Genomic DNA, 14611 nt, shown 5'->3' on the forward strand with positions numbered 1-14611 from the left:
ATTAAATGCTGGAATTGTCTCTCCTTCGGACATTCATACATATATTGTCCCGAAGAGACTCGGACTCTTTTCTGTTATAGATGTGGGGAACGAAATGTTGCCACCGTAAATTGCAGAAATCACCCTTCGGGAAACCGGAAGAGGAGCGAGGGTACTACCGGGGACTCTCGTTCCAAAACTCTGAACCCCAGCCAACAATAGGAAATGAAACAATTCTTACATATGGAGCAGAGTCGTCATTGATTCCGACTTTCGCGCCTTGTAGTCAATATTCATCTCAGTGGTTTAATAATACATCTAAGAAAATACTAGGCTGTCGTCGGCGCTATAAGAAGAGGAAAATGTATCGAAGGTTAGTGGAATCCTCTATATTGTGTTCACAACGAGACGAAAGACCCTTTGTTAAGGTTTTAATCCTCAACGAAGTTTGTTATAGTCTTTTGGACTCGGGTGCTAGAGTGTCAGTCTTAGGAAAAAACAGTTTGGCATTTTTGGAACGCAACGAAATTGCGTTAAGACGTTTCAGGTCAGAAATTTCCACTGCCGATGGATCAAAGAATTGCGTCATAGGGTTCTGTACATTACCTGTAACTTATAAGGGAGTGACTAAGGAAGTGGATTTTTATATAGTACCCTCACTATGTCAGGAGGTGTACCTAGGGTTAGATTTCTGGCGCAAATTTTCCATTGCACCTCAAATTATACCAGCAATTGAGACAATTGATTTGGAATCGAAACCTGATTTTGCGGATGCTTGTTTTCACAAATTAACACCGGAATAGGTTTTATGTCTCGAATCGGTCACCTCAAGATTTCCATCATTTGAGGTGATGGGCCTTGGTCGGACAAATCTTTTACAGCACCATATTGACACGGGAGATGCAACGCCAATTAAGTGTAGGCATTATCCACTTTCACCTCCCAGACAGGCCAAAGTTTATGAGGAACTAGACCGTTTATTGAAGTTGGACATTATAGAGGAGTCGAATTCGCCATGGTGTTTTCCTATTGTCAATGTCCGAAAGCCTGGCAAAATTCGTCTTTGTCTAGATTCTAGGAAGTTAAATTGTGTTACGAAGAAGGACTCCTATCCTTTACCCCACATAAATGGGTTACTATCTCGACTGAAGGATACCCAATATATCAGTGGCATCGATTTGAAAGATGCTTTTTTCCAAATACCCCTGACTGAGACTTCTAAGGAAAAGACTGCGTTTGCAGTTATGCCGAACGGCATAACCTTGTATTGGTAGAGTGGCCTACTCTACCAATACAAGGTTATGCCGTTCGGCCTATGTAACGGTCCGCAAACGATGAGTCGACTAATGGATAAATGCATTCCCTCCCGACTGAGAGAGAATGTATTTATTAACTTGGATGATTTATTGGTGTGCAGTCCCTCATTTGATACTCATCTGCTAATGCTTCAGGAAGTGGCTCAGTGTCTTAAAAATGCGGGCCTTACTATAAACGTATCCAAGAGCAAATTTTGTCAAGCTGAAATCCGATATTAGGGATACATTGTGGGAAGAGGGTGTCTTAAAGTTGACCCGGATAAAGTGGCCGCAATCGTTGATTTTCCCTTACCTAGGACACCTAGACAAGTACGTCGGTTCATCGGTATGGCAAATTGGTACCGGGGTTTCATCAGTAATTTTGCTGACATTTCGGGACCGTTGACTGACTGTTTACGACTAGGGGGGGGGGCAAATTTCATTTGACTACGGAAGGCGTAGAGAGTTTTAACAAGCTAAAGGCTGCTCTAAGTAGGGCCCCGGTGCTTGCTCAACCCGATTTTTCACGTGAATTCATCATCCAGTGTGATGCGTCACGGGTCGGGGTGGGGGGAGTTCTATTCCAATATGATGATGAGGGTCATGAGCGACCGATAGCTTTCGTTTCCCAGAAATTGAATCGGGCACAGAGAAACTATTCCGTAACGGAATTGGAGTGCTTAGCAGCAGTTGTTTGCATTAATCGTTTCAGGCCTTATGTGGAAGGATTGCCATTTCGGGTGATAACGGACCACTCCAGTCTAAAATGGCTCATGAGCCACAAAGATCTAAACGGCAGACTAGCTCGATGGAGCTTAAAGCTCCAAGGGTTTGATTTCCGTATGGAGCATCGAAAGGTACCAGATGCACTCTCGCGTCTAGACGTGGATGCTTTTGAGATTAGGAGGGATTTTCCGGAAATCGACATTAATTCTTCTGAGTTTGAGTCTCAACACTATGTGGATTTGAGGAATTCTGTGAAGGAAAATGAGGCATCGCTGCCAGACTTACGTGTCACTGGAAACTAAATTTTTCGAAGAGTTCGGTTTCGTTAAGGCGTTGAAAGTGAGGAAGAGTCCTTATGGAGATTGTGGATTCCCCAATCCTTGACAGAGGAAGTTATTCAGTTGGGACACGAATCCAGCAATCATGGTGGTTACCTTAAGACACTGGCGAGAATACGTCAGAAATACTACTGGGCATCCATGACCAAAGATGTCAGGAGATATGTCAATAACTGTGACGATTGCAAGCTCATCAAGTCTCCGAATCAAATTCAACGACCTCCTATGGGCGATGCATTTTTGACTGTCCGTCCAATGCAACGCCTGTATTGTAATTTTTTGGGTCCATACCCTTGTTCAAAATTGAAGAATACTCAACTATTCATTGCCTTAGATCACTTCACGAAATTTATTTTCCTCAGGCCCGTAAGGTCTGCAACGACGGCGAGTATCATAGATTTTTTGCAAAATCACGTATTTTGTACTTTTGGTGTACCGCAGTTTGTGCACACAGATAACGCAAAGCAATTTGTATCGAAAGAGCTACAGGAGTTCTTTTGACTATTTGGAATCACACACATTCGAACGGCATTATACTCGCCACAGGCAAACGCCTCCGAGCGCGTGAATCGTGAGATAATTACGAAGATTCGATTATTTGTGAAAGAGGAGTCTGAGCATTCGAATTGGGACGCTTGTATCCCTCGTATTCTTGAGACATTAAGGAATGACTTCCATTCAGCAATACAGTGCTCACCCTACTATGCAATGTTTGGTCAGAATATGTGCCTGCACTGGTCAACATATCCCTTGTTGGCAAAATTGGATATACTTGCAGATGACACTATAGTTTCCAGAACCGATAAACTTGCGGATATACGGGAAAAGATATCCGTAAGCATCAGCAGGGCACACGAAAAGGCTGCAAAGACTTATAACACTCGTGTTAAACCTGTGAGTTATCAAGTAGGGCAGGAGGTTTACCGGAGAACCCGTAATCTTAGCAGGTTTGACAAAGGAATGAATGCGAAATTTGCACCTAGATATGTGAAATGTCGAATTCGCTCTAGAGTCGGTAATTCTCTATATGAGGTAGACGACCTTCAAGGAAAATTTGTGGGCAGATTCCATGCTACAGATCTTAAGGCCTAGAACGTTTTCCTCTTGTCTCCATTCTTTTTTTTTTTTTGCCCGGCTTGTCGTGGGTCGTGCCACACGTTGACTTGAAATCCCTCTGCCTGTTCGTTTCTGGACTTTGCCCTTTTAACGAAGCAGGTTTGTTGGGGATTTTACCGATCTAGGACACATTGCATTTTCATAGATTTTTGTAAGCGGCATACCCTAAACAACAGATAACTATCCGATGCGTGATTTTAATTTCGGAATAGAGAGAATGAGATTTTCTCTCGTGGAAGATTTATTTGCATTGCCATAACGATGATTGTATTAGTGGTTTTGGCGCGTTTTTTTTTGCTAAACCTCTCTTCGTGTTGCTGTCATGAGCTGGTCTTATATGCCTATACATAGTTTTCTGATTTTTGACATGTACCGTTTGTTGGAGGGTATTATTGACGAGGTATTGAGAAAAAAAAAGAACGAGTCAGTTGAGTGGTCACAGGCTAGGAAAGAAGTCAAAAAAAATTGTACATTTTTAGTGTTTTTTTTAAGCACGTGCAGTCATCATACAATGAAAGGCTTATATTTAATTCTTTGTATCAACGTTACAAACATTAAAACTAAAGTTAAAGACAATAATATCAAAAGAAGATATAATCAGCGTACTGAAAAGAAACTTTTTTAGTGCTTTTTTTAAACACAGTCATCATAATATGACAGAATTATATTGAATTCATGATATAAACTTAAAGAAAAAAACATTAAGACTAAAGTTAAAAAAAAATCATTAAAAATGAAAAAAAAAAAAATAAAATAATAAATAAAACAACCACACTGTAATTTCCAACGTGGCCTTATCTACCAGTATAGACACTTAAAAGAAAACCATAGTAGAATCCATGTTCATAAATACCTAACAGCTTAAAAGGAGAAAACAAAAAAAGGGAGAAACATCATTAATTAAAATACTTAATTGAAGAATTTGATACCAATACTGCTATGACAACAGAAGCCAAAAAAACGATGCGCTTACTTTGAATGTCATCATATTAGCTGTATACCTCCCCGAAAAAAAAATGTTGAATTTCACTGTAGAGTAAACGACAACTGTAACTGGAATTTATGTAAAGTTTAACTAAACTGCTGGATTGCTCAACCGATATATATATATATATCTATTCAACCGCTATTAGAATACTCATTTCTTCTAAACTTTCGGAACCAGACCCACGATTCTAAATTGCAAATTATATTAAGACTACGAACAGATCTCATTCAATACATATTCGATGTTAAATTTAGAAATAAGTTGTAAGTATAGATTTAAGATTATATGAACTATATAAGAATCATAAAAAAAACTGTAATTATTTTCTTCAAAGGAATTAATAATAATTTGTTTTAAAACATGGATCTATAAATTTTTTTTAATTAACGGAGTTAGCTGAAGCGTATGTAAGTCCAATAGCAATTCCTGAATGGGGCAACATAACACGAAGAGAGTACACATGGTTGTCATAGGTATCTTTAAATGATAAGTGGGAGGGTGAATAGTACTCCTGGCGACACCAGACTTTGTCGCCAAATCTAAATAGTCTAAACTTGGGTTTGCTGGTATGAGCATTTATTTGATGTGTTTTTTTTATTTCATTCTAGTGGCCTTTGTAATGGCATAATTTTACTATGTTTACGAGTTCGAGTTATGCGGGTCAAGAACCGAGCCACTTTGAGCTAGCCTTATAAACTTTATTATGCCTACACTCGATATTCCTCGACATGATGAATTTAATTTAGAATCACACTCGTAACACATTTTTCGCTGTGTTTCTATAATGTAAGAGTGCCAAATAAGGATCCGTGTTCTCTTCCTTTGCCTTTTTTAATATATTTTTTACGATTTTCACCGAACTCTCGGCTTGTCCATTTGACTGTGCATGGTATGGACTTGTTACTTTATGTTCTATGTCCCAATCATATAAGAATGTTTTAAATTTTGCAGACCTGAAAGGGGGACCTCCATCTGAGACTAGTGACATTGGAATACCATGACGAGCAAAAATAGATTTTAAATGAATGATCACGTTATCTGCTGTCGTATCATTTTTTAACAAACCTATTTCAATAAATTTTGAATAGTAATCTGTAACAATGAGATACATCTTATCATCAAAATGCATCAAATCAACTCCAACCTGTTTAAAAGGAAATTTTGTTATAGGATAATTTTTCAAAGGCTCATTCCTGTTAGCTGCTCTAAATTTCGAACATATGGAACATTGCTCTACCACATTCTTAATATCAGCGGACATATTTGACCAATATAAAATTTCCCTTGCTAGATTCAGACTCTTGTTGATTCCTAAATGACCCTGATGTATTTTTGCTAACATTTCGGATCGCATAGAACTTGGTACAATTAATTTTTGCCTTTGAAAACCAGATCATTTATAACGTGGATTTCATTTTGAAAATTCCATAGAGACTTCAAGCCATCTGAAACCTTGTCCTTACTACTTGGCCATTCATTCAAATAATAGCCATTCAAAATTTGCATTTCCTTATCTGCCTTCGTTGAATCTGATAATTTCTTTAAATATTCCTGACTGACAGCTAAACTAGAATAAATGGAATTGATATGACATTGTAAATCTGATTCATAATCTGGAATATAATTCTCACTGAGCGCTGCTCTAGATAATGCATCTGATATGTGCATGTGTTTGCCAGGAACATATACGACTTCTATGTCATATGCCTGTAATGCCAACATCATACGCTGTAGCCTTGCTGGGACTTCTTATAACGGTTTCTTGAATAAATAAACCAACGGTTTGTGATCAGTATGAACTGTCACTCTACGACCATAAACATATTGATGGAATTTATTACATCCAAACTGAATCGCAAATAATTCCTTTTCTATTTGAGCATAATGCTCCTGTGACGTAGTCAACGTTCTTGAACTATATGCAATAGGACGATTATTTTGCATGAGAACTGCTCCCGTTGCTGATTTAGATGAATCTACAGAAAGTATCAATGGTAACTTTTCTTCATAATGTGCTAAAACTGGAGAGTTAGATATCGAAGATTTTAAATTATCATAGCAACGATTACAATTTTCATCCCATAACCATTCAGTCTCATTTTTCAAAAGATTTCTCAGAACGTGAGTCTTTTCTGACAAATTCTCAATAAATGGTCCTAAAAAATTTACCAAGCCCAAAAATCTTTGTAAAACTTTCTTGTTCCGAGGAACACGCATTTCCATTATAGCCTTGACTTTTTCCTTATCCACCTTGACACCCTCTTTACTAAATATGTATCCTAAGAAATATACCTCATTTAAACCAAATTTACATTTTCTCTCATTTAGTTTTAAATTTATTTATCTAGCCCTTTGTAGAACTTTAGCTAACCTTCTGTTGTGAATTTCTTCCGTCTCTCCAAATACTAAAATATCATCAACGAAAATTAGTACTCCTTCCAAATCACCTAAAAGATCCTTTATTACTCTATAAAATATTTCGGTTGCCGCGTTAATTCCAAAAGGTAGCCTTAGATATTTATATCTGCCAAAAGGTGTTTGAAAAGTACATAACTTTGAACTTTCCTCATCAAGTTATAGAGACCAAAACCCAGAATATGCATCCAAATGGGAAAAGTAAGACGCTCCCTTTAATATCGACCTAATGTCATCTATATTTTGTAATGGATAATGTTCCCTCATGATATATTTGTTTAAATTTCTTGGATCAAGACAGACTCTTAAATCACCTGATTTCTTCACCGTAACTACAATTGAATTCACCCATGACGTCGGTGCGGTGACCTTCTCTATGACCTGCATGCTTTCCATTCTATTCAATTCTTTTTTCAGATCATCCAGCAATGCAAAAGGGACCTTTCTCGGCGGATCAATACATGGAACAGCATCTTCTGACAATTTCAAAGTGCACACAGGTGGAAGACATCCAAGTCCTTTAAAAACATCGCTAAATTGTTTGAGAATATCTTGATAACTATTTTCTTTCAAAACAAAAACTCTTTTCAAGATTCCTATTTTGATGCAAGTTGGCAATCCTAATACAGTTGGACATTTTATGTTCGTAATAATAAAAGAAATTTCCTCTGATTTGTTATTAATTTTACATAACATTTTGCACTGCCCTATGACTGGTATACTTCTACCTCCAAAGCCTGACAATCCAACATTTGACTGACACAATTCTTTTTTTATATTTAATTTTTTGTATGTTTCTAAAGACATAACATTAGTATCTGCACCTGTGTCTAGTATGCAATTTATATCAACATTATTTACATTGACTATTATTTGCCATGACTCCTTAGAAAAGGGTTCAGTTTGAGTCAGACTTCCAATGAAAAAATTTTCTTGATCACAATTATCATATGTACTAACCTCTGACTCTAACTGTCTTACATTTCTGTTCTTAAAACAAAATTTTGCATAATGACCAAATGAATTACATACTCTGCACCTTGCATTCGCTGCCGGACATCTAAATCTATGCTTCTGACCGCATCTACCACAGGAGTTATTGTTTTACGACATCGTACTTTGACTTTGCTGCTTCTGCTGATAATGCTGCTTTTTATGATGATACTGCTGCTGAGAATCACTGCTAACGTTCTTGTTAATTCTGCTTTGACTCCTTTCACGGTATTTACCTTGACGATTGATTTGCATTACATTCTCAGTCACTGCTGTTGCGCTTTCTCCTTTCATGATGGTTTCTGCATTTTGCTGTGTCATTATAACGGTTTTTGCAATTTCGATGGTTTTTTGCAATGGCGGATCTGTTTCTTGTAAAAGACGCTGACGTATATGAGACATATTAGAATTCATGTTGGCTATGAAAATATCTCTAACCAAAGATTGTCGAAGATCTCCAAATTCACAATTTGTACTTAGATTTTCCAGATCTGTGACAAAATCATTCAAACTTTCATCGGATTTTTGTCTTCTTGAGAAAAATTTGTACCGTATCATTGTGAGGTTTTTGCTTGGCTCAAATAGGCATCGAATTTAGATTTGACTGCAGACACTGTTGCATTTTCCATGTTTAAATTAAAGGAATTAAAGATTTCAAGACCTCTGCCACCCATTGAATGTAACATAATGGCTATTTTTCTTTTGTCTGGTTCCTTTTCTAACTGTATATTTCAAATTGCTGCCACCATTTTTTCCAATCAGCTGCATTGTTGTTGTCCAAATTGGATGACACAAACAACTTTGGCAAGGATGATGAAAAATTTGCAGGCTTAACTTCACACTCAGTCATTTCTGAGGTCGCAAAGGGAAACAAAAATTTATGTTATTTTCACATGCCCATGTTCTTAAAAGCCGTTGTTTTATCTTTTTTTTCTATGAAACTTATTTCAATATTTTGACATATATTTTGAATAGGGTATGTTATTCGGGGTATATTCCAAATTAGGTGGGTTCACATTCTAAAATTTACGTGTTTTGGAAGAAAACTTGTGTGTTTGAACTTGTTTTTTAGTATGGCGAAAATGACTCGTTTTGAGTGCTTATAAAGGGAAAACATTTCAAACCCCAAAACATGCTTGGTGAGAACACCGTATTACAATGGCACACAATTTACTAGCGCCGAATTTCAATCATTCTGTAAAAGATATGGTATAAAGCATATGACTACTCCTCCTTACCATCCTCAGTCGAATGGACAGGCCGAACGATTTGTTGATACGGTTAAAAGAGCCTTGCAGAAAGCATACAATGATTATTCAAAAAACTACAAACTTCATCTAAGTACGTTTTTGACAGCTTATCGATCAACACCTAATCCAAACACTCCTGAGAGCAAAAGTCCAGCTGATTGGTTTATCGGAAGAAAATTTAGGTTGCCTCTCGATTTGCTAAAACCAGTTACGAAAGATATTCACACATTTACAAATAAAATGAAGCGATGGAATCAATTTTCAATAAGAAACATGGTGCACGTAAGAGAGAGTTTCAAAAAGGCGATTTGATGTTTGCTCAAATGTTTATGAACGGCAAAGTAAAGTGGTGTAAAGGCCAAATAATTGAAAGAGTTGGTTTTGTCATATACAATGTATTGATTGATGCAGAAAATCGACGCATATTGTTCCGTAAACACTGCAATCAACTCCGACAAAGAATTCAAGATTAAGAAAGGAGAATGTTGGAACAATACTATGAACGGTTCCTAATCGTAGTGTCATGACTTTTTGAATAATTGGATGATACTAGATTTAAGTATTTTTTTAGACTGAGTAGCCTTTGCTTGGGTTGTTTTTCTTGTTTGGAAAATAAAAAGAAAATTGAGTTTTTGGAATTTAAATCGAAAACATAACATTGATTTTCATTTTACAGCAACAATTTTATTTCTGTAGAAATTTTTTTCAACATTTTATTCCGGTAGACAATTTGCCAAAATTTTATTTCTATAGACAATTTTGTCAAAGTTTTATTTCTATAGACAATTTGTCAAAATTTTATTTCTATAGAAATTTTTGTCAAAATTTCATTTCTATAAACAATTTGGTCAAAATTTTATTTCTATAGACAATTTTGTTAAAATTTAATTTCTATGGAAGATTTTGTCAAAATTTGATTTCTAGAAACAATTTGTGTAATCAGTAAAAAATCTACAAGTTTTGGTAGAATTCTACCAAGTATGGCAACCGTGACCATTAGTCGGATATTCCAAAAGAAATAATAGAATATATGTCAAGACGAGTTAGGTTACAATTTGTGCAGTCAAGAAGTCCACCAATCAGTAAAAAATCTACAAGTTTTGGTAGAATTCTACCAAGTGTGGCAACCGTGACCATTAGTCGGATATTCCAAAAGAAATAATAGAATGTATGTCAAGACGAGTTAGGTTAGGTTTTAGGCAGCCCGATTAAGTTTCAGGCTCACTTAGACTATTCAGTCCACTGTGATGAGACGAGTTAAAGCCATACAAAGAAAAAAAGTTCACGAAAATTTTTCTAACTAAAGTCTTGAGTTTTTAAAAATATTCAATTAAAAACTTAATTGATTCAGCAAATTTTTTTAATTGAAATAAAAATCAATCACAAAAATTATTAGTATCAATTAATTTTTTAATTCTGTGATTGAACATTTCAATTAAAAACTAATTGGATCAATTAATTTCGTGATTGAAGACAACATCTATTTTTTATGTGTACTTAGAAACAAATACGAAAATATTTGATTTTAATGTATTATGTATAAAAAGCAAAAATTTAATAAATGCAGTAGCATAGTTATATAATTTATCTGAATGTACAGTTTTGTTTCTCGGGAAATAAAGTATAAATGAAATAAATTGTGTAGCCAAAGCATACTATTTTTACTTGAGATTTACTATCATTCAATGTCCCTATGATGTTTCGTTTATTTTTGTTTTTGTTGATTTTTCATAAAAGACAAAACATTAGAAAAAGACGAAACAGCTCATTGGAATTTACAATAAATTCATCAATTGGAATTATTTCATATATTTTCCATGCCAAAGACAAAATTATTTGTCTTGGTTAAAATTCTAAACATGGCTTTGGCTAACTTCGCGGCAAAATTCTTTTTACATACACTTTGGTATTTGAACTCAATTAAACAATTTATAAGTAAACAATAGATTAACTGAAACTTTAATAAAGAATCAACTTCAATTTCTTACCAAGTCAAGGTTCGGTTCGGTTTTCGAGTTGAAAATCACTTTATTTTCGCGATTACTTTTCCTAAAATAATCAAAATTATAAATGAAAACAAACCTATTTCCACAATGGCTTTCCGAAATTTAGAGGAACAAGAAACTGCGAATCAATTGAGTTAATTTATCTGATTTATATTGAACTGTTTTAATAAAGTAACCGCGAAAATTTCAACTCGAAAAGCGAACATAGTACTTACTTTAAGGTGAGTACTAAGTTCGAGTTTTAATATAACTTAATGGGGAATAGCACAAAGCAAATTTTCACAAAGCTTGTATTCCTTAAAATGAATTATTAAAGAAAAGTAATAAAAAAATTTTGCAACAAATATGTATAACTTTATGCCTTTTTTGCTGATTTAGTTTTCACTTTAGCGGCTAAACTAAACAACTTAAAGGTGGATATTAAGTTCGAGTTTAAGGTGAGTACTATGGTCGAGTTTAGTCGTTAAAATCGTCATTTTTTTCAAGATTACTTCTCTTTAATAATCCGTTTAAGGAATACAAACTTTGTAAAAATTTGCTTTGGGCTATTCCCCATCAAGTTATAATGAAATCTGCAAAAAATATGTATAATTTTATACCTTTTTGATTGATTTGGTTTTCACTTTAGTGTAAAAATGACGATTTTAGCGGCTAAACTCGAACTTAATACCCACCTTTAAAGTGAAAACTAAATCAGTAAAAAAAGGCATAAAATTATACGTTTTTGTTTCAGATTTCATTATCCTTCAATTGTATGGCTTTTTTACTGATTTAGTTTTCACTTTAGTGAAATTTAGCGTCTAAACTCGAACTTAATACTCGCCTTTAAGTATTAAGTTCGAGTTTAACCGCTAATTTTCACTAAAGTGAAAACTAAATGAGTAAAAAACGTCATAAAATTATACATATTTGTCGCAGAGTTCATTATAACTTGATGGGGAATATCGCAAAGCCAATTTTCACAAAGTTTATATTCCTTAAAATGGATTATTAAAGAAAAGTAATCGTGAAAAAATGACGATTTTAGCGGCTAAACTCGAACTTAATACCCACCTTTAGTGAAAAAATTACGATTTTAAGGTGAGTATTAAGTTCGAGTTTAGCCGCTAAAATCGCTAAAGTGAAAACTAAATCAGTAAGAAAAATGCATGAAATTGTACACATTTGTTGCAAATTTTATTATAACTTGATGGGGAAAGCCCAAAGCAAATTTTCACAAATTTTGTGTTCCTTAAAATGGATTATTAAAGAAAAGTAATCGTGAAAAAATTACGTTTTTAGCGGCTAAACTCGAACTTAATACCCACATTTAGCGGCTAAAGTTGGGTATTAAGTTCGAGTTTAGCCGCTATTAATTTTCGAGTTTAGCCGCGATTACTTTTCTTTAATAATCCTTTTTAAGGAATACAAACTTTGTCAAAATTTGCTTTGGGCTATTCCCTATCAAGTTATAATACAATTTGCAACAAATATGTATAATTTTATGCCTTTTTTACTGATTTAGTCACACTTTAGTGAAAAAATGACGATTTTAGCGGCTAAACTCCAACTTTATACCAGAACTCGAACTAGGGATGCCAGATTTTGAAGAGGCAAAAAGAGCACATTCAGTTTATAAAAAGGGCACATATGAAAAAAATAGAGCACACTTTTTCAAATAAAATAAAAACATTTAACTCCATAATAATTCATTTAAACATAAAAAATGTTCATAACATACACATAAAATAAACCAATTTCAACTCAAGCTAATTTTCTTACAATACTTTGTTTGGTGTTTTTGTGAAAAATGTTATTGAAAGAAGTTTGTTTGCATTCAGAACAGAGTACAAAGTGAAGAAGCAACATCGGCGTGCTCTTCTTCGACTCTGATTTATAAAGTAAAACACTATTTAATTAGAAAATAACGGCATAAGAAAATCTCGCAGTGTGACACTTACATATGTTCAGTTTACTTTTACCATTTATTGAATCGCGTTGGAGTAATATTTTTTGTGATGCATACGAAGAGCACAAAAAGAGTACTTAACTAAAAATAGAGCACTTTTGCGTGCTCTTTTGGCATATCTAGTTTTAAGAGCACATTTTGTAAATAAGAGCACATGTGCTCTTTAAAAGAGCACGTCTGGCATCCCTAACTCGAACTTAATACACACCTTTAAACTCAAACTTATTACCTTAGAAAATTTTATTTGGTGTCAGATGATTTAGCTAGCAAATACTAGATGGCTCTGAAATACTGTAATATTGTTTTAGTACATACCAAACCAAACGTCAGCTGTTACGAAAGGAAGACTGCTTGAAGCCAACGACATCAAAAAAATATTAAAATGCAATTCCAACACTCATTTTTTAGTTTAAAGTAAACAAATTTTGTTTTTTCGTTTTGTCATTTGCTTCCATTCAATTTGGTTTAAAATACACAGTTATAGTTTTATGGATGTACTTTAAATCGTGAGTATATGTAACTTTATAAACCGTGTGTGTGTATTTTTTAGTTGCTTCTTCTCCTTCTGTTACAACATAACACGTCCTAGTTGGAAAAAAAGCCTTGGAAACTTTTTGTGTAAACCAAATTTGTCCATAATAATATATAAACCGAGATTTTAACCGACAGGAATGTTATAATTTTGTTAACTCATATTGTCTTTCCACAGGCAACTTAATTTTAAACTTTTTTATAGAACTTTTCCTGTTTTTATCCAGGCGAGAGAATGATAAATGTGTAAATCAATGGGAAAATAAATAGCGTTGCCAGAAATTTCAACAACAATTGCTGCCACAGTTTCACATAATATGTTCGCCAAATTTTGATGGATTGAGACAAAGATAATTGAGAAGAAGATGCAGTCTTGTCATAGCAAAACTGAAGCACCAGAGGACTCTGCCAACAAAATATCATAAAGTTTGCGTCGACGTGTCTCCCAAATGTACTGCCGTTTGCGTCGGAAAATATCATAACATATGTGTTTTTCATAAATTTTTGAATAAAAACCCACAAAAGTAATACCAAAACGATTGTAGAAAATTAAAATAAAACGTATGTGTATTTTAAAGCGAATATTCAATATGGTTTTATGTGAATATTGCCGTTTTAAATTAATCCTGGGCAGAGCTGCTTTGGAAAAAATTGACAAATAAAACAATTTTTTCTCATAACCCTCTACGCCTTGACATTTGTTTTCTCTTTATAAAGGTTGAGTTACATACCTTGCATTAATGCGTCCGTTGATTGAAAAGTTGAATTTTCTCTTTGAAAGCAACATTTTTGTTAGAGTGCTTCAAACTGAAAAATATCAACCTTTCCATCAACGAACGGATTAACGCATGCTATGTAACTCAACCTTAAGAGCACAATGCTTAATCTTGTTATACTCAATTATCTTTGATTGTGATTAATGCAGAGATGCCAGTTTTACGTAAAAAATGCATTTTTTTCTTCGTTCGATTTGAAATCTGGCGGTTACTTTATGTTTTTATCCTTGGAAAAATATCTGAAAATATA

The 14611-nt window shown here is 34.4% G+C and overlaps 1 protein-coding gene and 2 long non-coding RNA genes across 3 annotated transcripts in view; 2 read left to right on the forward strand and 1 right to left on the reverse strand.

The window, feature by feature from the left end:
- Positions 1-13805, reverse strand: part of LOC142221631 (plasma membrane calcium-transporting ATPase 1-like) — a 192434-nt gene extending 178629 nt beyond the window's left edge. Inside the window, exon 1 of the mRNA XM_075291385.1 lies at positions 13370-13805. The gene's annotated coding sequence lies outside the window, so the exon portion shown is untranslated. The remainder of the gene's footprint in view (positions 1-13369) is intronic.
- Positions 1-14611, forward strand: part of LOC142221634 (uncharacterized) — a 177006-nt gene that overhangs the window by 126431 nt on the left and 35964 nt on the right. The window lies entirely within an intron of this gene.
- LOC142221633 (uncharacterized) lies at positions 13432-14167 on the forward strand. The gene is made up of 2 exons (XR_012718161.1): positions 13432-13560; positions 13791-14167. It is a non-coding gene; the product is annotated as an uncharacterized LOC142221633 (long non-coding RNA).

Source organism: Haematobia irritans, chromosome 1, assembly GCF_050003625.1.
Source record: "Haematobia irritans isolate KBUSLIRL chromosome 1, ASM5000362v1, whole genome shotgun sequence".
NCBI classification, from domain to species: Eukaryota; Metazoa; Arthropoda; class Insecta; order Diptera; family Muscidae; genus Haematobia; species Haematobia irritans.